The sequence below is a fragment of the Varroa destructor genome, unplaced genomic scaffold (assembly GCF_002443255.2).
Source record: "Varroa destructor unplaced genomic scaffold, Vdes_3.0 BEIS01000003.1, whole genome shotgun sequence".
Classification (NCBI taxonomy): Eukaryota; Metazoa; Arthropoda; class Arachnida; order Mesostigmata; family Varroidae; genus Varroa; species Varroa destructor.
Window position 1 is genome coordinate 2,108,313 of NW_019211456.1, and position 24,395 is coordinate 2,132,707.

The 24,395-nt window shown below is 43.0% G+C and overlaps 1 long non-coding RNA gene across 1 annotated transcript; it reads right to left on the bottom strand.

Moving 5' to 3' along the window:
* Positions 1-1,165: 1,165 nt before the first annotated feature.
* Positions 1,166-23,991, bottom strand: LOC147756378 (uncharacterized). Its single transcript, XR_015323559.1, has 3 exons — positions 23,851-23,991; positions 22,531-23,334; positions 1,166-21,547 (listed from the first exon to the last, which is right to left on the bottom strand). It is a non-coding gene; the product is annotated as an uncharacterized LOC147756378 (long non-coding RNA).
* Between the last annotated feature and the right edge of the window lie 404 nt (positions 23,992-24,395).

Here is a 24,395-nt window from a genome sequence, read left to right on the forward strand (position 1 = left end):
CTTAAGGATATCCCGTTTCGCACTTGAATTTCCGAAACAATGTATCTCACTGCTGTTTCAGAATGGCTTAATAGCTTCAGGTAAGCTTTCTTACAATGGATGACCGTCCGAATTTGAAGATACCGACTGCATGATGTTGTGTTCAGCCACGAACTTGAGGGGCCCTATATTCATGTCACTAAGCAAAAATGCAGGATGTGTATATATACATTTCTGATCGTGCATGCTGTATTACCACTAGTATGTGGTCTATCGTCGCAGTAAACATACGATTATGGCATTTTATGTCTGACCCGCATGAGCGTATATGACATGTATCCGTCATCTACAAAAAATAACTCTACACCGAACGCTGCGGCGTCAATGGGATTAGGGCGCCAGATTTGAATTTCAGTTCAGATTAATATTTAATTAATAGCTTATAGTTCAGTGCAGTCTGAGCAGAGCAAACGTCATTATAATCCTTACTGGTAGTCTTCTTTGAAGCTGGGCCAACTTCGAAACAAATATCATTGCCGGTTGTAGCGCACCAACGTTAAAAGGTCTCAATTTGTCTAAAAAACGCGTCAGACTGGCTTTAACTCTTATGCTTTAAGTAACAAAAAAAGAAAAAAAAAGGAGTAAAAAATATTTTTTAAAAAATGTTGTCTATCTAAATACTCGTTGTGTTTTATTTTATTTGTTCGTATATAAACTTCGAACGTCACTATATAGTGAATCACGTTTGTGAGCTCCAGAGGTGTTTGCAAGAGAAATTCGGAAGGAAAAAAAGGAAATAGTTTTTCAAGGGTTCAGAGATGCATGATTTACCGAAGCTAACGACAAGGACGGATTCAGCTGTGAACTTAACTCTGTGTGTTGTATAGTTAATTTTCAATGGTTCTATGTGCAACAGTTGAAACTTCAAGTAGAATGAAGAAGCCTGGGGGCACGAAAGTGTCCCAATGGTTTTTAGCAGCAGTCGTTTATGTTGCAATGCTGTTTATTACGACTAGAATACTATACGACTAAGGCTAAATTCAAGTCAAAGCACGGATATGTCTCAAATTTTTACTAGACACGGTTATGCTTACCTTTTACTTGATATATAGTCCCGCTATAACAGGTAAAATATATATATATATATGTATACGGTACGGAAATGTTCGACAGCTCGCCCGACAGAACTGGGATCTCTTCAACATTTAAGCGAACCATTTTCAATTCCGATGCACAAACCCTATTTTGGAGCACAGATTGGTCCGGATTGGGATTAGAGTTATGGTGTCATCTATGTACTAGCAATAATGTCACGATGCGTGATATCTATTATCGCAGGCGAGAGCAGTGCCAGTAGGCTCCGTGAAAGGTGTTATAGGGAAACAAAATTGCACTATTAAGGTATTTACGGTATCGCGTGTTTATATTCGACGGTAAAGCTATAAGTTAAGCTACTTACATGGATATCAGTTGCTAGATGGCGCCATAATTGTCGGTATCGGGTGATAAGGAGTTCTAGCAAATCAGCAGACGAAATGTATAAAAGCGAGAAGCTAGTGGCAATAGTACTATTCGACTGTTATAACATTTCAAACAATTTGAAAAGTACGTAAATACGGCTCAATGATTCTCTACTTAACACCGTAATGAAAACGAACATCTCGAACAGAGGTTACTAGAAACGTTTCCTTGGGTAATGCCACTAGCGCTGCGAGCTGGAGAGAACGAGCCAGGAGTATCATCACAAGTCTGCATTTCGGTTCCGACATATGCGACCGTTAAGTGCTCTGCTAAATAATAGCACGATTATACAGTTACGTCCCACAAAGCTTTCTCCTGGTAACAACCTTTAACGGACCGATCCAAGCTCGCCTCGGCGATTCAAAACGAGCTGTTCGTCATGATATTACCCCCACCGCATCAGTTTTCGCGTAGATCTTCAGTGATAAAAACGTTGCGTAGTTGTTACGTAGTTAAGTTCATTCACTTTAGAGGCCTGTATGCAATATTGTCATCATATATGTGTATCCAATCGATATGAGCTCAGACCACCTAACCTGTCGTTAATAAGTATACAATGGCTATTGACGCACTGTTAACGTGTAGACGACTCTTTTTTTGCAAATGTCTATTTAGTTAGCCGGCTACTATATTGGTGTTTCTTCATTGTAAAACACTTTTCGTTGGTGGTACAAATATTTGTCAGACCGTGGTAAAGTCTTTTGTGTTAAAGCTTGAACATTCTGGAACAATGAGAATTATAAACTGCTTTTTCTAATTAAGCGGAAAAGCTCTGCTTCTATAGAAATGTAGCTGACGTTACATTCAAAAGCCTTTTACCACAATCTTTAACTTGAAAAGTTCTGTACTGCTGAAATTGTTATAAACACAATCCATTGCACACCTTGCGAATTTCCTAACATCAGTATACGAGACAGTGGTGCAGCATAAATCGTGACAAAACAGACTATATCGTTAACGAGACGATACGGTGTGAGAGAGATGATTAACTTATAGCCTTTACTCCGAAAGTTCAACTACAGTGACCTCTGCGATAACGATGGTTTTTAACCATTATTTGTTCCATTATCCTTAGGCGCGTGAGGCGGGACGCCTAAACCGACTGTTCTGAGATTTATATGTATTCATAGTGAGTATGTAACGCCACTTTTATTCCTGCTTGACTAACTCTGAGCATTTCAAAAACCGAGGTTATGAAACTTCCTAACCCCATGTCGGCTAAAATTAGCATCTGATATTAACTCAAATGTTTGAAGCCTTCTATTCAGTTCAGAATTACGCGGGTATCAGCTAACCATCGTATCAGATGAATACACCGCGACACAATTGATGAACCGTGTGGAAAACACACACTCGTAATTGAAGCTTTGTAAGTACGTATATTTTGTGTGATCATCCGTAAAAGGTTTATGAAAAATAGGATGAAATGGCATTCCGTTGAGTAAATCAGGCAAGGTACGATGGGACGCCTTTTTGTGACGCGCGAAAGAGACGGCTAGTAGCTGTTACCCAAGACAAGACAGATTTCACTCAGACAAACAGAGGGCCGGCTCCGTTGAGATACTAACGTGCTCAACAGGAATATACAATCAGCAGATTTTATGCGAGTATTGTACAGCATTTTATAACGTTTCTATTATCTCCGCCTAAATGTTTATCTACGTTACGTACGTCCAGCAATCTGACCGCTATCCTGAGAATACGCGCCAAATTTATCGCAAACAATATTTGTGAAGTTATTCCTAGATTTCCCTTATTAGCTTGCAAAATGGTTCCCGTTCCCGTCCACCTCATCACTGTCTATATTATTTATAAATAGAAAAAATAAATAAATAAATAAAGATTTCATTGTAGACTGATCACAGCTGTCTATCGAGATCAAGCTCAAATTGGAGGTTTGAGTTCGAAAACAAATTTAGACATCTACTCTGCTTTGTCTTTCGCCGAGGTTAAAAGCTGCCGATCCAGTTTAGGCTGCTCGAAATATGAAATTTTTAGCGGCATATACCATCCCTGTTAGCCGTTCGGGAAACAACTGTTTCCTTGGCCGAGTAGGTAATTGCGAACTCCACACTATTGTCAGGCATTTTGAACTCATGAAATTCTATCTGAAGTTAGGATTGTGTGGGCGATAGACTGGGTCAAGCGCACAAAGTAATAGGTCTTCTCATCGACCCTCAACGTTTAGCCCCACACTGCGTGACATGTATATGGTGTCTCCACGTCAAATTAAGCAAAGAAATTAATTGGCATGATCCTAAACCTAAAATTAGGCTAAGTCTTTATCCTGAAATAGAAGGTTCTTGTACACTAAGAAATCAACAGGAATCTGTATACGACATAGTCTTACTAAACGGCTGTACAGCAAAACGAGGTTAATAAAGCTAAGTAATGTCGAGTCATCGTTCTCCACGACAATGCCAGGTAAAAATTCTGAAGGTCGTCCTGGATGTGCCTGAGTAGGAAGCCCCATTACGGCCCCCATACTATCTAGATCAACGGATCCCTTTGACGGATTATCAGCTTTCCCGATCACTGGCAAATTATAACCGTACATTTGACAGTGAAGAGTATCTAAAAACATAACTATTAACACTTTTGGCAAAAGGTGGAATAAGTTAGTTGACAGACGGTAAAAAAATCGTGAAGAACAATGACGAATACATCATATATTAATTTGTTCCTAAAATTCTATTAAGACGATGCGTTTTTTATTAGGTGAAAAAAAAAAAAAAAAAGAAATCATTTGTATTCTAAGCTAATACTTACCAAAGTAACGTCTGTAACAGGAACAATGATAGCGAACTCGACTGAAGATGAACGATTAAACATTTCCTGAATATGATGAAATAGGACCTCAACGAGCATGGTTTGAAGTTCCTACCGAGGTATTTTCGTAAACACGGGCACGACCCTCAAACCATGCGCACCAAGTTGTCCTGTCTGAAAGTGGAATTGTCGCTTTTGTAGAATCTGGTGCTGGTATGAGAAGACTAGCTCTTCTCACTTGGGTAAAAAGATACCAACCTTCTTGTGTTTCGTTTAAAAACTTCATTCAACTAAGTTGAAAGACAGTAACTAAGCCAGCGTCATCCATCTGAAAGTGAGATGGATCGAACTTAAGTGGCATGCTGTAATTTTTTAACGATGTGCTAAAAAAGCCCGTTTCATAGCGCATCAAAAATCTTCAGGGTAAATTGTCACGTAGCAAAGAAGTAGTAAATGGCATTACCTGCACATGCGGTGTTTAAACCTTAAATAAGCTTAAAAACAATAACAAGGCACCCCTCGCTAAAGTATGAGGAACGACAGCACCGATGATCTTTCTAATACTATATACCTTTTGTTTCATTCAGCAGAGAACAGAGCAGAACGACACCAATATCATCTCTGTTTTATGTAAAAGCAGTTGTAGTATTGACATAACAACAACCGGAAACAGAAAAATGATCTTGATCTTGAATAGATTCACCTCACCTGAAGATACATCGTGGAATGTCACCAAAAAAAAAAAAGAGGAAAATCTTGACGACAAATTTAGTTGTAAGGAAAGCAAATGAGATACGGAGGAAGTAAGGTGTGACGTACGAAGACTTATGAAAGTTCCATTGCCGTTGTTTGGCTCAATTATACTCGAATGCGGAGCGAAAAGTACCTATCGCTACAACACAGGGTTACCCATTAGGTCAGACTGTTTAATTAGTATCGATGTCAAAGGCTCCTTCATTCCAGATCAAAGCGACGTGCGCGAAATAGTCATTTATGATAAACATAAAAAAAAGATCATCGCCAGCAACTGAACGTGGGACCAAGTCAGGGGAATAGTAGGTTTAAAAATAGGTCCCGGCGTTTGCGGTGTGGTGCTAGAGTGTTATACACAATTCGAAAATCAAACATTCTCTCCGATTGGGCTGTTGTTGTACCGTGTGGGTACGCGTTGGTACTATGCTGGTGCACAAGCGTTGACGTAACGTTTTTTTCTGAAGTGCGGACTTACAGCTTCGAGCCCTGACGTTCCTTCGAATGCGACCACGAATCGTTGGCATAGTATGCGATGAATCTAGTTTAGCCCTTGGCACCTCTGACATCTCGTCAATATAGAAACGCCATTGCACACGATCTATCACTCGAGCCGTTGCTTAAATCAGTGACTATTTCAAATCTCGGAATTACTTTTAGGTAGTAACTGAATTTAACATCTTAGCAGCAATCATTTTTTCTGAGGCTGATTGATCACTTCCTTCTAAAGCTCATTATGATATAACTTAAACGCATTACCCTCGTACAGAGATCCTAACAGTACAACTGTTACCTGCCTAGAAATGTCGCCATTTTGTATCGACTTGGTCCAGTGTCTTTGCAATAAATACAAGGCAAATTTGTCTTTAGCAGAAAAACATCGCTATGTTACTTATTAGTAAAATACAGGCCCTAGCTTCTAGAAATTCGAACGAGTTGCTTTTACCTTAGTTTAGTGGATTTTTTACATGGCCGTAGTGCATAACGTGCACGGGCAATACAGTATGAGGTACTCACCACGCGAGGGTTCGATAGAAAACAGTTAGTGCTTCCGCCACAGCAGATCTCAATGTTAGTATACTTAGTGCTTGGACAAATGGAACCCTTCTCGACCTCTTAACGAAAATCGAGGCACAGTGAGGAACTTATGGCTTGCCTCGTTCCTCTGATACAGCGAACGCAATAAAAGTGTGGCTGTGGCTTGAATCTCGAGTACTTTACTTTCTTTTTCTTTGCCTACTGCAATAATAAATTACAGACACTCTGAAATTTGTCTGAAAAAATATACTTTCCCCCGCCGTTCTACGAATACATCACACCAAAAATCTCCGAAATTATAACATCGATGAAGTACCCAGTATATATAATTACATTGTGCAAAACTAAACTATTACAACTTCTGCCATAAACCCTTGCACATTACCGATTCTTGGGCCTCTGTTTTTACCCCCTAACCACTTCTAGCATTTTAAATTGCCCGCTACACAAACTTGAGCAACAGCATCTAACTAACTAACTAACTAACCTGTAGTCCCTTTCGTAGCCGTTCAATTCTATGAGTTGCTGACTAATCGCAGATCGGACATCCTGCTAGCTTCCTAGGTATAATTTTGCCGTTGGGCTCTGAAGATGATTTTGCTAGCCAGTGAATTTTTTTTTTTTTTTTTTTTGTATGACATTGCGGTACTGCATCATAAAGCTAGTAAAGGTTCAAGTGGTCTTACGTAATTAACATACACAGACACACGGACGCGCACACCAGACCCACTGTCGGACCAAGTGACCGGGTCATCAAAAGCCTCTCTTTGTCACACGTTCATTCATTTCCGTTACCGTTTTCTGACGGGTTCATTTCGTCCCGCCAATTTATTTCAGTCTGGACCTGCGAAATTACATTATCGTTACTATTCGAACAAATGATTATCGTCAATGTTGTCATGAATCTAAATTGGTTTCGTGTGTGCGGAGACTTCGTCTATATTTGTAACCGTTTCGACGGCACGTTTAAATTTCCCGAGCGTGTCATCTAAGCTTGAATCAACTTTAGGTTTCTGTAGAACCCACACTATCACCTGTTGCACCCACGACTTCCTCATGTGCTTATGATTGGTATAACTCGTAGTTTGTTAATCAACTCAATACACTCGCACACACGTTACATCATTACGTTATCCGCCATTCGCACAATCTACACCTTGACTTTTCCACTCTGAAGAGATTAATGTAGAGAACTGGTTTTCAGCCGAATCTCAGAGGCGATGGACGCGGCAATGAGGATCGATCTATCTGCCTATTGCCGACCGGGTCGACGCTGCCTACGACTATTCGACAGTCATTTGACTAAAAGTAGAAACCGCAGTATACTACGCTGCGTGGTTCTTGTCTGATCTTGTTATCTCATTTGGGCCTCCTCTGTTTTCTACCCTCTTCGACCTACTAAAGCATGATAGACGCTGCACCAGCAGTGGCAGCTCTTGGCGCTGCTGTCGTTGTCGCCTTGCGGCCGTTGCGTCCGCTGCTGCACCCGCAGCAGCAGCAGCTCCCACCGAACTGGTTTTTCTCTTCCATGGCTCAGCAGTGGCGAGCAAATGAAACGCCAGCAAATCAAGAGATGATGTGAGAGAAGAACGGAGAGAAAAAGTTCGCTCCACCGACAGCCCTTCTTCAACGCTCCAGCAGCTATCAGCCATCCACCGGACAGACCGGGCTGGCCGCAGTACAAGAGATCTGGCGAGCAGAAGTGGAGTGAGATGGACCACTATCGGCCGGCTGGCTGGTTGGCTGGCTGGCCCTGATAGGTCTTTTAGTCGGAATCGGCGGCCTTTGCTGTGTTGCAGCGACGGAGCGACCGGTGTGCCTGCCTGCCTGCCTGCCTGGTGCCTGTTCTGCCGCGTCAGTACCGATGCTGTTATGGGTGGCTGTTCTAGTTGGTAATAGTCCCACTGCTGCTGAACAGGCAACGGGTAGAGGGGCGCGCAAAATCGAGGGGGAGCGCGCGAGGGCGAGAATAGGAAACTGGAGATAGACGGTTACAAGACGATCGAGTTATGAGTGTGACGCGCGTTGCTGAGAGAAGAACGGAATCCGCAGAAGTGGCTATCTCGTCGTCGCCGGCGTTGCTATAGTAACTACTTCTGTACCGATGAGACGGGTAGTCGTTCCTAAGGGACGGAAGATATGCGCGCAGTGTCCCATGATCTCGAACCATAGACTGTGCCGGAGCTACTCCCGGCCTTCAATCACTTGCACATGGCGTTCCGCAAAGTGCAATGTGTTGCTATCGTAAGCAATGCAAATCCTACCCGTTACATGTGAACCCATTTGCTGGTTGTGCGCGCAGTGCTGAGGCTGGCCTGCCGGGACAGGGTAGAACGGAACCAATAGATGTCTATCATCCTGATGTTGCTGGTCTTGGAGGGGATCTTTGAGAATTTCGGATCGCTGCTCCGCGCAATAGAAAGCTCTTCTCTGTGCCTACTTTTCTTCAAGCTTACCCTGGCCTGTTCTGTCCTGCTCTAGCTCCTTCGCTCCATAGCTGGGCGCAGTCGTCTTCTTCCGTTCTCCAGTATAAAACGATGGGTAGACTACCGACAGCGCTTCGCTTACCGGACCATAGCATCAAAGGCAAGACATATGGTACTAATATAGTTTGGTGCTGCTACCCGCCGCTTGTGCTGTGTCAGTTCTGTGCATCGCCCTTTCCCTGCGTACAAATTCACTACCTCTTTTCTGGTAGAGCCGCCAATTCAGCCACCAGTCGACTATCGCATAGGCCTTCTAAAAACAGCAAGAAAAACATCATCGTCATCAGCAGCATCATACTGGGATGGGCCTCACGCGTTCAGCCTCCAGCCTGTAACTCCAGCATCCGTAGGATCGCGCGATTCTGCCTCGCGGCTGCCAACTAAGCACCTAACCCGCTCGTTCGGCGCTAAACTCTCACTACCTAATGAAAAAACCAGTTACGAGTACAAGGCGACGTCAACGGCTAATGCTCAAATAACAGAGTATAGCAGGCATGAGATAGCCAGGAGCAAGAGTAACGCCGGCGGCGGCCTTTCAGGACGATGAGGAAGCCGGCGGAAGGCAGAACGAAACAATAGAACTCTCAGTTCAATCGATCGGATATAGTATCGATACATATATATATATATATACACACACATGTATCTGAGGGCATGAAGCGAAATATTCGTGGAGAGTTGGGCTGGCGGCTATCGCGACTCCTGCACTACCCCAGATACGGCTCGCATGATTCGACTACGACGGCAGGGACGGGGCGAAAGGGGACTAAGCACATCACACAAACACTCGGACGCTGTCGGAGAGGCCGACAACCAATGGTGATAAAAACTACCACCGTCACAAACATGCTAACGACAGTGTTATGTTTTTAGTTTAGCGTCTCTCCAGCTTGAGCCTTTGTTTTCCTGTGGACTTATGCGAGTGTGTATGCCTGAGTAATTGTGACCAACGTCACAGAACCCAGGGAGTCCTTAAAACTGATCAAACAGAATCTGATAATCGCTCGGCCAATATACCACAACCGTTATGACAACTACATTCAATTTAATCGCCGATAAATTCTCAAACAGTCTCAATGATCCGAAGTAGAATAAAGCGTGACTCAGCTTATGTTAGTCAAAATAACAGACTGCGAGTAATTACTTTTTAAGGACGCCTTCTACTATATAATGCACAATAAAACCTAATAATAATAAACTAAAAAGCCTTCCTCTTACTCATAATATGAACACGCATACATATAGAAAATTTTCCTCAAAAAAATCTGAATCAACCTCAACCTGTATATATAAAGAAAAACCGTCAGTTGTCGTCTAATAATGCGTTTTCAGTATCTGATAATTTTTAGATAGATAAATAGAAAACTGCGGTCAGGTTGATTCAAACAAAGAAGACTAAAGTTGTTTTTCAGCATCATCATGGTACTAGGATATTAGCAGCGCCAAAACAGAAAGGTGCGCGTTTACGTAATAAAACATTTGTTATCCCCGCTTAGCTAATTTCCATCAGTCACAGTTTTCGTCGATGACAAGCCCTCGGGGACAAAGTAACGTAAACGAGTGTCGTTCTCGATGATCATTTGAACTGGGACACAGCCACGTATAAGTAATGTAACTAGATGTTCGCTTGGGCACTATATAGCTGCTAGAGATAGTACGAACTATAATTAGCGGCTCCATGAAACGGCAGGAATATCGCAGAACCGCACTAAGCTGTAGGTTTCCACACCGAGTCTCATACATATGACGGCATCGTTTTGAAACGATGCTCGCTTACCTAATAGCATATAAAACAGCAAAAAAAAAAATAGACTACAAAAAAAAATAAACTAGAGCATTTAGTCGTTATGTCGCAATTAAATAGATGCCAGTAAAACAGATACCAGAGGGGTTCCTCCCTATCCTCGAAGCTGTATGGGATTTGCTTAGGGTGTATGATATGTTTTGGGGCGCTGCTGCTATTTGTTTATAATCTCGAGCTCAACTCGTCGGAACGATTAGTCTAGCTGCCAAATTTACGACTGTTGCTTAGCAATAACGAAAAAGGTAAACTTCAGTTGCGTTTTACACTGAATATCCAACGTCCGAGTCCAGAAGCCTATTATCTTAATAATAGGCTCAATAACAAATTATGGGGGAGTCATTTTGCGTAAGACGTAGGATAGGTTAACTGGTACGGTAATAAAAACGTACAAAAGACTAGCACGTTTGAGAACGAGGGAGGAAAAAAAGGAATTTTGTCTCGTTATGTAACGTTCGTGAAGGTCTTAGTATGTCTTTTGCGTGCTTAAACCAATACTTGAAGGACAGTTGCGTCTTCTAAATGGAGCCGGATACACGGAGTAGACGTTCATGAGCCATTCTTGACAACCCTTTGCACACTATTTACGAGAATGTTTGAAATAAATACATTTCAAACTTCACGAACGCCTAAGAAGCACAAAGAAGTTCTAGTTTAGCAATCCATTTGCGCCTTAACAAGATCTACATGGCCCTCACCATAAGGAAAAATCTGGCGAAGGAAAGTTGACCACAAATCTCGATTTTCGGCCTTCATTTCGGACACTTTCTGTGTCGATCGCGAGCTAAAACAGCGACCTCTCCTCGTACGATGTTTGCGCCGTCATCTGCAGCGGCAGCACCATGTTCTATATAGTACAGTATGTGTGTACGTCATTTACATGTAGCTGTTTGCAGTTATTCTTAGTATCGAGCGTCAACTGCTAAGGGCTCATCTAATGGCGGGAAAGACAGGAAAAGAACAGAACGAAAAACGAGATCGTTGATACCTATGAGGAGTATGTGTCTGTGTCTGCGTGTGCTTCTGTATTAGCGTGCGTGCACCCGTGATGATGTCGATGTACTGCCGTAGAGCGCCTCTTTCATAGCGTAGATGATATCGACAGCAGTGGCTTAAGCCGACCCAGTACTACGCACGCGAACACACGTTGTATGTACCCGGTCCGGTTCCGTCTTTTTACGCGATTCTATTATACTATAGGACGCGTTGATGCGTGTACAGTGCAGCGTACTGCAGAGTTGAGCATCATCGTTTTTCGTTTCTTTCGTCTATCGTCTTGCTCATCGTTGTTGTCGCCTTCTGCGTCGTCTTCGTTCATTCGTGCTGTTGTTTTTCTTTTAATATTGTGCCAGCCCAGTGGGGTTTTCAGAGCTCAGTCCTACGGCCTGGCCATGGCGATCATCTGGGCAGTTGATGAGACGGATCTATTTCATTGTTGCGGAGACTTCGAGATTGGTAGGGCGATACAGTAAGCTATGTCAGTTGCTAAGACACGAGCAGATGCGCTGACGTTGATGCTATGAATGCACAGCCACCGTCTTCGTCATACTGCATCAGAAGGCCGCAAATTAGAATCGTCAGAGATGGAGTGCGATGAGTCGAGTAAAAGAACCACTCAAAGATGGCGGTCACAGCAGTTGTGGCGCCTTCGTTGAGGAAGGAGAATTATACCAAGATACCCCAACGACGCATCTGCTGCTGCTGCTGTTGTTACCAGCAGCAGCAGCAGCAGCAGTAGCAGCAGCAGCAGCAGCAGCAGCAGCAGCAGCAGCAGCAGCAGCAGCAGCAGCAGCAGCAGCAGCAGCAGCAGCAGCAGCAGCAGCAGCAGCAGCAGCAGCAGCAGCAGCAGCAGCAGCAGCAGCAGCAGCAGCAGCAGCAGCAGCAGCAGGTGCGTCGTTGGGGTACGACACGTTGCACCGGCCGGGACACGCAACGCCAAAGTAGTTCTCCGTACCTGCTACACCATACAGCCATGATTCTAGCATACTCTAACAGAATGACATCATCAAAACACTTAGCGCTAACGCGCGATCTATTATTTCCACAACGAGTAGTTAAATGGAATGAACAACGCCCAAAAAGCTTTTTCGTCGTCGACATTAGTGATAAGCTACCACTCTAGTACATGTTACGCGGTGGCGGCAAACATTGTCTACTCAGCATTTGGTCATCGTGATTGTTTACATCTATACACTTATCTATGTGTTATTCAAACTTATCTTCTGTGTTGTACAAAGCCCCAACCTCCTTCTTTCGGCGTCGAAGCCGAAAGAAGGAGGTTGGAGCTTAAGTGAAGCGTCCAGTTTCTACAATAGCAATTTAAGTGTTACCTTTATATGGGCTTACAAGGGCAAATCGAGGTCAGAGGGAAATGTAAAAGCAGATGGCGTTTCATATTCTGCTCTTTCTGCATAACACTATACGAGCACATCAGTGATAATATATATGCTACAGATTACGTTTAATATCGGACGACACCGTTATTCATGTACTACCATGCTCCATTAATAACGCCATTTATATGGGACAGACTACAGAATAGGATATATTCCAGTATTTATTGTCGCACCGAACATAAAATAACAAAAATAAGGAAATCCACCATACAGCCGAAGCCGCAAATTTGTGTAAGTAGTAGCTCGGAATTATCTCAGTATGAGCTAATAATTATCACCGGAAATCAAACAAATGACACACCCGTGTTCACGTGTAACCTTTCAGATAAATAGAACCTTATCTGCTCTGTCTGATATACGTCTCTACTACTTCGTTGATATCAGCGAATTTATTTGATGGTACTTCACGTAAATGAATTGTCCTGGCTAGCAGCGTGCGTTCTACCTCATGAAAGAGATAATATTTGCGAGTTTTTTTCGTCTCCGTTGCTATCACAACGAAGGACACCGAGGATTTTTTTGCTGAGTGTAAAGATTTTTAGAATTTTTTACTCTACACTCACTAAACAAATTTGCAATACGCAAAGGTCATACTCGGTATTTGACGCGTCAGGCATTACATCATACACCTGGCTTCTAACGCAAAACGAAGCATGCCCGTGTTGGGATTCGAACCTCGACCAATATGTCTCCCTAAGCTTGGTGAGCTTGAAGCTGACAGTGTGTAGATAGCCATACGTATATGGCACATGCTATAGCACAAGGACAGTACTTGTCAGTAAGCATTGTTAATGTAAAAGCTAGCTAGACATTACCCTCTATTGTATCGTATTGTACTTTATAAAATATCAACAGTACGCACCCGGGCGGTGTGTAAAGTGTCTTTCAAACATCAAACGCCTAGCAGATTAACGGATAACGACGTATTTTTTTTACTATTTTACGAGAGTTTTTGTGCTCGACTAAGACGAAAGGCTAAGGCATAACATTCGGCAATATCGTACGATCATAATCATCTTCATAGGTCATGAAGGTGTATTATTTTCATATCTAGCCGACCTTACCTATTGGATCTAGACGCACTCGTGTGTGTGAAACAAAAAGAAAAGATACATACGTAAAATACTACATAAAAGATTAGTCCAGGCCAGTTTTGTCGTACAAGCGATTGAGTTTATGTACGAAATGTACCTGGTGTAACTTAAGATAATTCATCTTTAATCGGTACCACTACCGGCTATACTAGCGAGATCGTTGTATGAATATGTTTTTCTGCCATACTGCATGGCGATACTACATAGACCTGCAGATAGGTTTTGTTCCTAGCAGCGTTGTTGTTTTTATTGCTTAGACAAACATTAATTTCAAGGTTCTGCTATCTGAAATGCACATGTTGTGAGCGATTTGTTCGAAAGGGTCTAGTCAAACAAGAATAATAATAATAATAATAAATTACTTTAGCTTTATATTTGATCAGGCCTTCGAAGCAGCATGTTTGAAAAATATAAACATGTGTTGTTTTTAGCAACGACATGGCTAGACTGCCCCAGGTAACCCCGCACTACAGGACGTATAGCTGTTTAAAACCCACTAATCTCTTAAAAAACAGCATTTGATTTGATTTCATAGATAAACTGATAAAGACAAGTTCGAAAGTCAAAGAACTGACTGTGTTGAGAGTTGTCCCACAGGTTTTTTTTTACGACAAAGATAAAACTGGAAAAGTGTTACAGCAAGCGTATTGGCAAAAATAAGAAAGATCTTGCTGTTGTTGCGGTTAAAAAAACGACCAAAGGGCCAATAGTGTAGATTGTGGATTAATCCGGTCAGATCAGCTCGCTCCAACTGGCAATAGGGTAGTAGTATTTGGAACCTATGGATGCGGTGGTTGGGGCTAGATATGGCGATCGTGTGTAGTTGTTATGTGAGTTACTGCCTTCGTTAGCTATAGAAAGATCGCGTGATTCCACTTGTCACAGATCAATGGAATTTTCAAGATATAAACGTAACAATACCTCACGTAAAGTTGTTTTGTTGAAATTGTTTTTTTTTTTTTGTGTGTATGTGCATATACGTTTGCAAAGAATATTATAGCTCTACTGGAATGGAACCAAGTTTTAATTAAGACGAGGCTGTTTTGCGAAGGTTGGTGCCTTGGTATCGCGAACACTTCTACATTATAGCGCCTGTATTTTATACCGAAATCACCATCACGTCTATACTCCCGGCTTGATAGCGAACGTTGTCGGTTACCATACACGTATATGTGGTTGTACCGTATTTTGCAGCAACAAAGAAGAACGAGTCATAAGCTCTTGAATGCGCCACAGGGTGCTTTCAGCAGGAGAATCAGTAATTTAGCTAGTTACAGGCGCGTCACTTGAGCATCGCTTATCGCTCTCAGAAACAAACCAGGAACCAGCTAGGAGGCACTATCACAATTCACACAAAACATTCCACATGGATGGATTGCATCTTTGTACTTTTTACCGCGAAATACTCCATCTTGTATCTTTTCATGCATCCTTTACACTATCTATTCTTTTCCTAGTTTTACGAACCAGCGTTTCCTTAAGTTGTTCACGTCTAGCGGCAACGCTGTCCCCGGATGCTGCTCAACGGAGTCTCTTTATTTGAAGTCTACCTTCTGATCTGCATAAGAACTTGTTTCTGCGTCAGCTCTTCGAAGTGCATACGGCGGAGGCTGTGTATGAGCGTGAACGACAGAAAGGGCGTTCTCGGTAGGTAGACACTGTAGTATGGGGTTGCTGAAGTCTGGCAAACAAAAAATATTACACGAGCATCGTTGACCGTTTGTTTCGATTGTCATCTACGTTAGCGTTCTCGGGTCGGCCAATGCTGTTGGTGGTCATAGCGTATCGAGTTGTCCGTAATGTTGATGCTGCTGTAGCCAGCGGTCCCTTCGACGTCAGTATCTTCGCTTCGGTGACGGCGGTTCCAGTGGCCGTTGTGATAGTGATGATCGTGAGCACAGCCGCAGTGGCGATGATGGCGGTAGCCGACATCCAGCAGTACTACTCACAGGGAAAAGAAGCAGGCAACTCTAGCGTCGACAAGTATTTCATCTTTTTTCGCCTCTGACTGCCGTTTTTTTCTTTTTCGACGAAGTAATTAGACGACAAAAGCCAAGAGCAGTCACAGCGGAGGCCGCAACGACAGGAAAATACCAAAAGAAATATGGCGAGCGGTAGACGGGCAGCAGCCCCAGTAGAAATTGTAGTAGAGGAGGTAGCAGAGTCGCATCAGATACCGACATTTTCTACAACCACCACCAGTTCCGACAGCAGCAATAGCGGTTGCGGCCGTGTCAGGATTGCTTTGGCAGCGTCAAGAAGTACCACTTTTGTTCCAACAGCAGGACAACATAGCAGCGGCGGTCGTGGTCATGGCGATGGTATAGCAGGTGCTGCCGCAGCGTAGTCAGTCATGTAGTCAGCGCCATCCCTAGCAACAGCAGCAGTGACCAAGCGGCACCATGGCAGTAGGAGCGTGGGGCAATTATAATTAAAACGATTTACGGCCCCAGAAAATGAAGCGTAACACCGCGCTGCGCAGCAAGACTAGCAAATGCGTCGAGATATATATACACAGACATATACAGGCACCATCCACATTACATATTATTTAGAAAGAACGATGTGAGAAAGAGGCAGCAAAAGGTAACTGGACAGCGCGTGCATGTGTGTGCGCGCGTGCATGTTGCAATCTCACCGATGCCTATTTAACTTGCTATTTTTTTCAATTCAGACTTACAGAAAGCCTTTCAAAACCTATGTTTTGGCATTACGTTGCATGCCCAATCTAAATTAGTTGGCACAGGGCCAGACATACCGCTAACGTATGCAAGATTATTTCTGTAGTCCACCATGTGCTACTAGCAAATGGGTCCATCTTCAGCTTGGCAATTTCGAACATTGCCACTGGCAAACAAATAAGCAAACGCTTCGATAAAATCTTACCATCTTCTTCGTCTCCTCCACCATCTTGTCTCACCGGGATCAGCAATAGGCGGTACTGTTTTGAGTCCACCAATTCTAGGATAAATTTTCTTGGACTAATCTAAACTACCCTTAGAATACAAGGAATTGATTCCATTGCGTTGAGGACGAATTAAGAAAATGTCCATGTTACCTATTTACAGTCTGCGTCTCACTGAAAACAGATCAACCAGTGAAATTCGCATGAATCGAGAGCAGGACCTCTCATGCAAAGCGTTTAATCAGGACCTAGAGGGCCAATGAGTAAGCTTTAAAAGAGACGGTCTCTTTATCCTTTCTTTAGTAGCTCTTTACCGTCACGTTCTTTGGTAGTTATTCTATACACACCGTGTCGATACAGACAGGTTCATTGAAATGTCGCCTAAACACGCCAGTCAATCCCGAACATTGCAACGCTGAAGTGAAAGTCGCAAACATCTAAAAAATTAAAAAACAAACAATACGCGGTGTAAAAGATCCAATGAAGACAAATTTTTGGCGATGGATCATACGTTCCTCGAAATCTTCAGAAGCCCTTTGGGAACTGGTGGCAACGCAGACCGTCAATTCCGAAAATTTCGCAGTTTAGTGTAAGCAGGAAGAGATTGGGCAATAAATAATTCATTCGCATTTGTATACTCACTATGGACCTCTTTTCTTCACTATGATGAGTTTGTGGATTTATATACATGTAAATGCATGCATATTCTGGTCCTTGGTTGATCCTCGCCTCTAGTGCCTCATAACTTTTAATAACATTAACATCTTTTACATACAACTAAAGAAACTGTGAACGCGTGTGACTTTACACTGAGGGAAAACGGGCTTTGCGCAGGCCCCAAGAATAGCGGAAGGATCCCTGACCGCTACGGCGCGCAGTTTACTCACCACTTGTAAATTCTCTATCATACTCATATATCAGGCCATATGGTTCGCTCGTCATTGTATTGCAATCGTAGCGCGCGTGCTCCCACCAACAGTCGAACTCCTCTTTGCTTTGGCTTATTATGCGTGCGTCTGACCATTCCTTTGTTTCCTATTGTTTCCTTTTGTCTCCATTGATACGTTTCTACAAATGTGTACAGCAGTCGTTGAAAATGGCACTTGAAAAGGCACTAAGTTACGACTTTGAAAAAAACAAATATCGAACGTTGCATATAATAGTTTGGGATGAATAAATACCTTTTACATTATAATGGTAGTAGTTAATGTAGAGCACCTCCTTTCTGTTCCTGCTTCCCATCATTTGGCAAAGCATTTTATTTATTTTTTTCATTTTTAACTATATTGTCATCGTTTGCATTGCTTATACTGCGTCTACCTTTTCCCTGATTTCTCGAACCGCTCCGTAACAATCGGAGCAATGAGCGACAGAAGTAGAAAAACACTGGATTTGTATGCCAGAGCTTCCTTGGCAACGCAGCGGTATCGGACGTTAGCATATAGAACATGGCCAACCGGTTGTTGGCAAGCTGCCGTTGACTGCACGAGTCACACAGCCGGACCTACGGTTGGCTCAGCCGCTTTTGTAGCGGCAAGAGCAGCACGAGCCTCGGTCACTGCAGCAGCCTCCGCTGGTGTCAGAGAGAAGACCGCCTGTCTCTGATTTTCTGTCTCGACGCGTGCGCAGCGACGATGAAGACGAAGTCGCTGGCTATTCCAACAAACAACGACAACTGACTCTCGCTTTTTTTTTTAATAGACCAATCCGTTGGCTAGACGGTGGATAACATAGGCACTCGCGGCGAACTACCGGCACCGGTGGGGCGGATTTTGGCAGCCGAGTATTAAAGCAACAACACTGTATTGCACCTATTGCTATGGAGACGGCAAAATACGGATCTCATCCGAGTAAGGAGCACTAGCGGCGATGCATTGTCGTCGCTCTAGCGAGCATCTCCTTGGTCGGCGGTTCGCCTAAAACCATTCGTAAAAAGTAAACCTAGCGAAGAAAAAAACAAAAGAAGGTGTTTCGGTTCGCTACCTTTGCCGATACTACCAATGCCTGCCTCATGATCGTCGTGGAACTTCCAATAATGCGTTCTTCCGAAGGATAGTAGCGATGATGACGAGCGACACTGACCAGCCACGCTATGGACCGATAACGTTTGCTGAAGCTAGTAAGTGAGATGTTTTGAGCATTGTGTGTGTGCGCAAATTGTATTATCACTTCCTCTGACAGGTATTTCTGCTCGTGTGGACTTCGCCATTTTGAAGAAAGTCAACCAGCCGAAAAGACAAACATGTATATAGAAAACAGGAATGGCAGCCTGTTGCTATGTGACAGTCGCAGATGTGAGTCGCCAATCAACACCTTTAGGCTAAGGTTGAACACAGAAGAAACGAATGCAATATCGTAGATATAATAGATAGTTATTCAGTGAAGATCCACAGCTTGGCACTATGAAAAGCTAACTTAGTAAATGGTCCACTAACAATTTTGAAGCCCGCTGTGGCGCTACTGTAAAAATTGCTAACCTGCTTTGTTTTTTTAAAAACTAGCCTTTTACAGTAAACTTATACCAGTTTGGATCTTTTACCAGGTCTCGCAAGAATATAGGACGTTTCATATTTTCAGTATGACCTCGACAATCTCATATTGCTACATAGAACACACGTTTCGCTTAGCCTGAACCGAAACCTTCTATTAAAGAGCAGCAGCTTTGACCGCACAGTTTATCCCTCTTATTTACGCTACACAGCATGACTCACCGGCGACCTGGTCGCCACATAGCGATCATAAACGACAACGAAAAAGCATCTTGGTCACTGCCGCTTTACATCTCAGCGGCTGTAGGTAATGATGAAAAATTTATAAAAAAAGATACAAAGGTGAACAAGATTAATAGCAGCAAATGCTGCTAGAAGATTATCTTGTTATCTTATAGGTTTGTTAAGGGAGCCCAGATAAGCCCAACGAAGTCCTTCTTGGCAGTCTTTGAAACAATATCAAACGAACAGAAATTCCGCGGACGCGTCCACATGCTGAGAGAGGAATTACCTCGAAATAAATAGGCAAACGACTCACATGCGAGCTAGAAAGAGATAATGGTACGTGTAAGGCAATAAACAAAACCTTCTGAAGGTTTAGTGCATACTCCGGTGACCTTGTGGTTGCAGGCAATTGAAATTTGCACAGTTTCACAAAGGAATAAATAGCAGATACTTTAATCGTCCGACAATAATGATACTGCTGTCGTCGAATACTGCACGTACGACACTTCCGTACAACTTCGACTTTAATTTTCATCGTACAGATGTCCGACGTTATCATCAGTTTGATAACTTGTGCATGACATGTTGATGAGGCCAGCCCTTAATGATCACAAAGCTGACACCCATAAGGTCGCTGTTACTGTCTATCGAGCCTATTGATCTAACTCTGAATGATTAATTCACAAGCGACTTTATTGCATTGAAGTAGCACACTCTTGAAATTTAACTTAAGTTATAGAGCATGTATGAGTCATATACAGCATCGTTACATGTCTTGCGTGTATATAGCAATAATAAAAATGAGACTTCTTGGAAATAAAAGGCCGCTTAAGGAAGCACGAAAAAAATTGCCCTGTCATTGGCAATACAACAGGCCATATGTAAAGCTAATACGTGTGTGTGTCTTATTTTGACTTTGACCTACCAGAAAAGAGGATACCACAAGCGTATAGGAGATAGACTGCGAAGGATGGAACTAGAAAGCAGCAGAGTCATCTTCATCAGCAGCAGCAGCAGCAGCAGCAACTGGGTTACTTGTGAAACGGGCCAACGAGTTTTTTTTTTTAGCTAATCGTGCCCAAGAGGTCTCTGCTTGTCCACATTAGATCAAATTTCGACTCTACCGAGCATCGCATGGACGTTGCATTTACTATGGACCGAATACGATGTCGCTTGAGTGGCATTCGGCGCACAAAATGAAGACAATCCAAGCACGAGAAAGGGAGCGTTTGATTAACAAGTGCTCTATCAGCAAATCGTAGACAAACCGAGACAGAAACACGAAAAATAGGTAATAATGATATTAGAAGAGGCAGAAACAGGGAAAAACAACGGCTCGTTTAAGATGCCAACGGTGCGTATTCCACTGCCGCTAGAGCCAGTGGCAGCTGGAGCAGACGGTGGACCTCGCTGAGACGACAAACGCTGGAACGCTTGAAAATGCGTTTGTCATTTTAACGAAATCTCCTCCCCTTTCTCCTCCTTTTCTTTGGTTTATATTTTCTATTTTTATCATGCGTTTAGTAGATTCTGTATCTAATAGGCGCACAAGCTGAATGAAAAAGCGTACAGCTTCGCTAACATTACCTGGTATTAATACACGCGTCTATCATCTCATCTGACAAAATAGTCAAACGCATGACTGTTGTGGCTGTGCACCTTTATGCCTCGAAAACTTGTCATCCGTAATAACTTATTTAAGGATCCAATTTTTCGTAAAAATGTCTTCAGTACAGCCGTGGCCTTGATAGATTATTGGCTCATGTCAAACGCTTTTGATGTGGTCAAAGCCCTTCCAATCTTCTCTATCAAAAATTATAGTTAACTCTATAAATAAACGCGACAATATAACGTTTTTATTTAGGCAAAACAAAAGACACTTAACTTTTTAGCGTGTGACCCTATATAGTCCGAGGTGGTCCGTTCGCGTAATATCTTCTCGAAACGTTTATCCATTTAGAAAACAAGAGATTCACTCTGATTGCTTCACGTTTTCATTCAGGTTTCACTAACATAGGCCCAGACAGATGTAGAAGTTAGTTTTGCAATCGAGCGACAAACGTGAAGTCCGTCATGCGAAATACACTTTTCCACCTATTCAAATTAAATAGAAAAATACGATGATCGAGCATTGTTTACTGTTATTTTTTTAGTTTTAGTAAAATCTTGAGGTGGCATCGAATGATGCTACCTTTTTAATGGAATACTCGAAAAGATGCGGTGGAATCTTTGCTTTGAAAAGACAAAGAAATTATGTGTTGAACTCAGTAAGATGGTACGAAAGGTTCTGATAACACGGCGAAATCGATAGCCATGTTTGACGAAGGCCATGGCGGCAGATTGCCGTTATAGCCTCCCTGTTTTTGATTGCCATAAAGCTTAATGAATCCGGAAAGCTTAAAAAAATCATGTACAACATTGGGAAAAAAAAACACAATTAACCGTAGGAGCAGAGGCCGCTCCTGACCAGCAACGTCACAAGCGTTAGCCGTGTTTTTCGCAAGGCTCACTTCCATATAATACCTCAATCGTGATGCTAACGATTTTAAAAAACGTTGATAAATATAGAAAAAACAAAGCTAAATGTACCATTAAAGTGTATTGAGGGATTACGGTGTTTTTCTAGCTGTCTGTAATCAACACTATTTGAGGGAGCACGTATGACGTATCTACTACGAGCTACCTATCGTCAGTGTTCAAAATGTTCGTTTGTTTTGTTTAACAGGATTGCTCGATAAGCAGCCCTTAACGATTATTGTGGCATCATCTGTAAATAATTCTATGCAAATTTCAATAACTCACACGTCTTCTATCCGTTCCTTCTTTTCCTTTATCTCAGTGCTAGCTTATGCTGCATTAGACATGTCCGTTTTGTAACAATAGAGAGTATTGGCAAAAGCCATATACGGCCGTATTTAAATAACCGGCCGTAATGATAGAGTGATCGGGTTAAACGAACGTCCTCTACCTATCATTGGATCGGAAGGATATACGTCTAGAATTGTGTGGGATACACCGAAATAGGACAGTGTCTTGGCAACAGTCGTACAGAACAAAAAACCCCCGTGCACACAAACCTGGTCGGATCAGTTGAGCTTCGTCTTTTGGGGTTGCTACTCGTGTCGTGAAGAAGAAACTTCCTCTGCTTAGCACCCGTCACTCTTACGGTACGATACATCCGGAAAAGGTTTCGATACGAAAAACCTGCCTTCGACGATCAGGTTCTTTTTTATCATTTTCACTAGACGCATGAATATCTTGTTGGGGTGGCGGTGGTGGCGGTGGCGGCGGCGCCAGAGGCGAACTCTTCCTGCTCCAACGGGATGTTTGTTTGGTCCGACGTTTCACAAGAGACGAGCTGCTAGGTAACTTAACTAGTTAGGGTATGTTTAGCTTTACAACAATACACGTAGGATTCGTCGCTTTTGTATACCGATGATGCTGTCAGCGATGCATCCACTTCTCTGAGATTGCTATGCCACTGACACACACGTGCGGGAAAGTCGTAAGCTTTTTGTCGGAATCCAGTGAGCTCCTTTAGCTGACAAGCTTTCTGATATCTTGTTTACCAATTGTCCTAAGCAATAAAAATCGTCTCTTATTTTTCGGTACTAATCAGTTTTCATGGTGCTGCCTCTGAACACTATGCACTTTTCTTGCTAAAAAAACGTATCTGCGCAAGGTCTGTGACGCGTTTCGATCGATGGGTGCAGTCCGTCTGTTAAGCGTCAGCCGCGGTAGTGGTAATGGTGATGATGATGGTGGTGGTCGCTATCGTTACCAACGATGGCGGTGACCACTCAGTGACTACTGCTGCTGCCCCCTGGCAACAAGCTCCGCCCCGGCTCAGCTTGCGTGCGCCTCCTCACCGTATTTAACAGCTGAAACCGACACCAACGTACAAAGAGAAAGATAGCAATAAAAATCAAGACCATCGTAACAATAATTACGGGGGCATTCTATAACCCAGTAACTCGGTCTGATGACACAGCTGCAGGTTGTTTTATAAGACCCGAATTAAGCTAATATTAAGCTGCTTACTTCAGTAAGAAACTCTGTATCTGTAACGTTTTATACTCCATAAACCTAAGGTTCTATGCTGGAGATTGAGGAGAGGCAGCACTGATGTAAAAAGGCGTTTGTAGTGCTTGATAAACCAGTATCGAAGTAATACATTGGTGTCTTTCTACCCCGACGTGAGCAGTGCAAGAAAAAATGTTCGGTTTCTTTGTTGTGGTAAAGCCAATTCCCTGACAATTTTTTCCGAGCAAATAAAGCGCTGTAGTAGCATTTGCCAATCGCACCAGAGCTTGCGCGCTTTTTATTATCTAGAATTTTCAATTTAGACCACACTTCACCCGGTGCTATTATAAAATAAGGTCAATCACGGATATTACGTTGACGGTCGCTGCTGTGATATATCAACACTGCAACGGAGCCGGTTGCCTCTGAAGCTGTTCGCGAAGTGCATTTTTCGGCGTATCTTCGAAATGGACCACGAGTGGAGCACGCGGATGGCAGGGGCAGACTACTGCAGTAGTCTGCACCTTGTTATTTATACTGCATAAGCTATGCAGCAAAACGGAACCCTTATCTCCGCCATCATGGGGCTGCTTTTAGAGAGAAGCTTATAGGTGGTAGGAAAAAGGAGGTGTGTCTAGAAAGGGCGGTGACGGCGTCGGCGGCGGACGCAGCAGCGCCGACAACGCATCAGCGGACAACAACAGCAACAACAACAGCAGCAGCAGCAGCACACACACACACACACACACACACACGCAGACACACACGCACACGGGCGATAAATATGAGCAGAGGGTGCATAACGACCGACTTATGCCTTCTTTCGTTTGTATTTGTCCCTCCGTCAGAAGGAGTATCCGTCGTCGTCGAGTGATGGGATAGAAGAATGAAGACACCGCTAGTGACACCGTCATTGCTA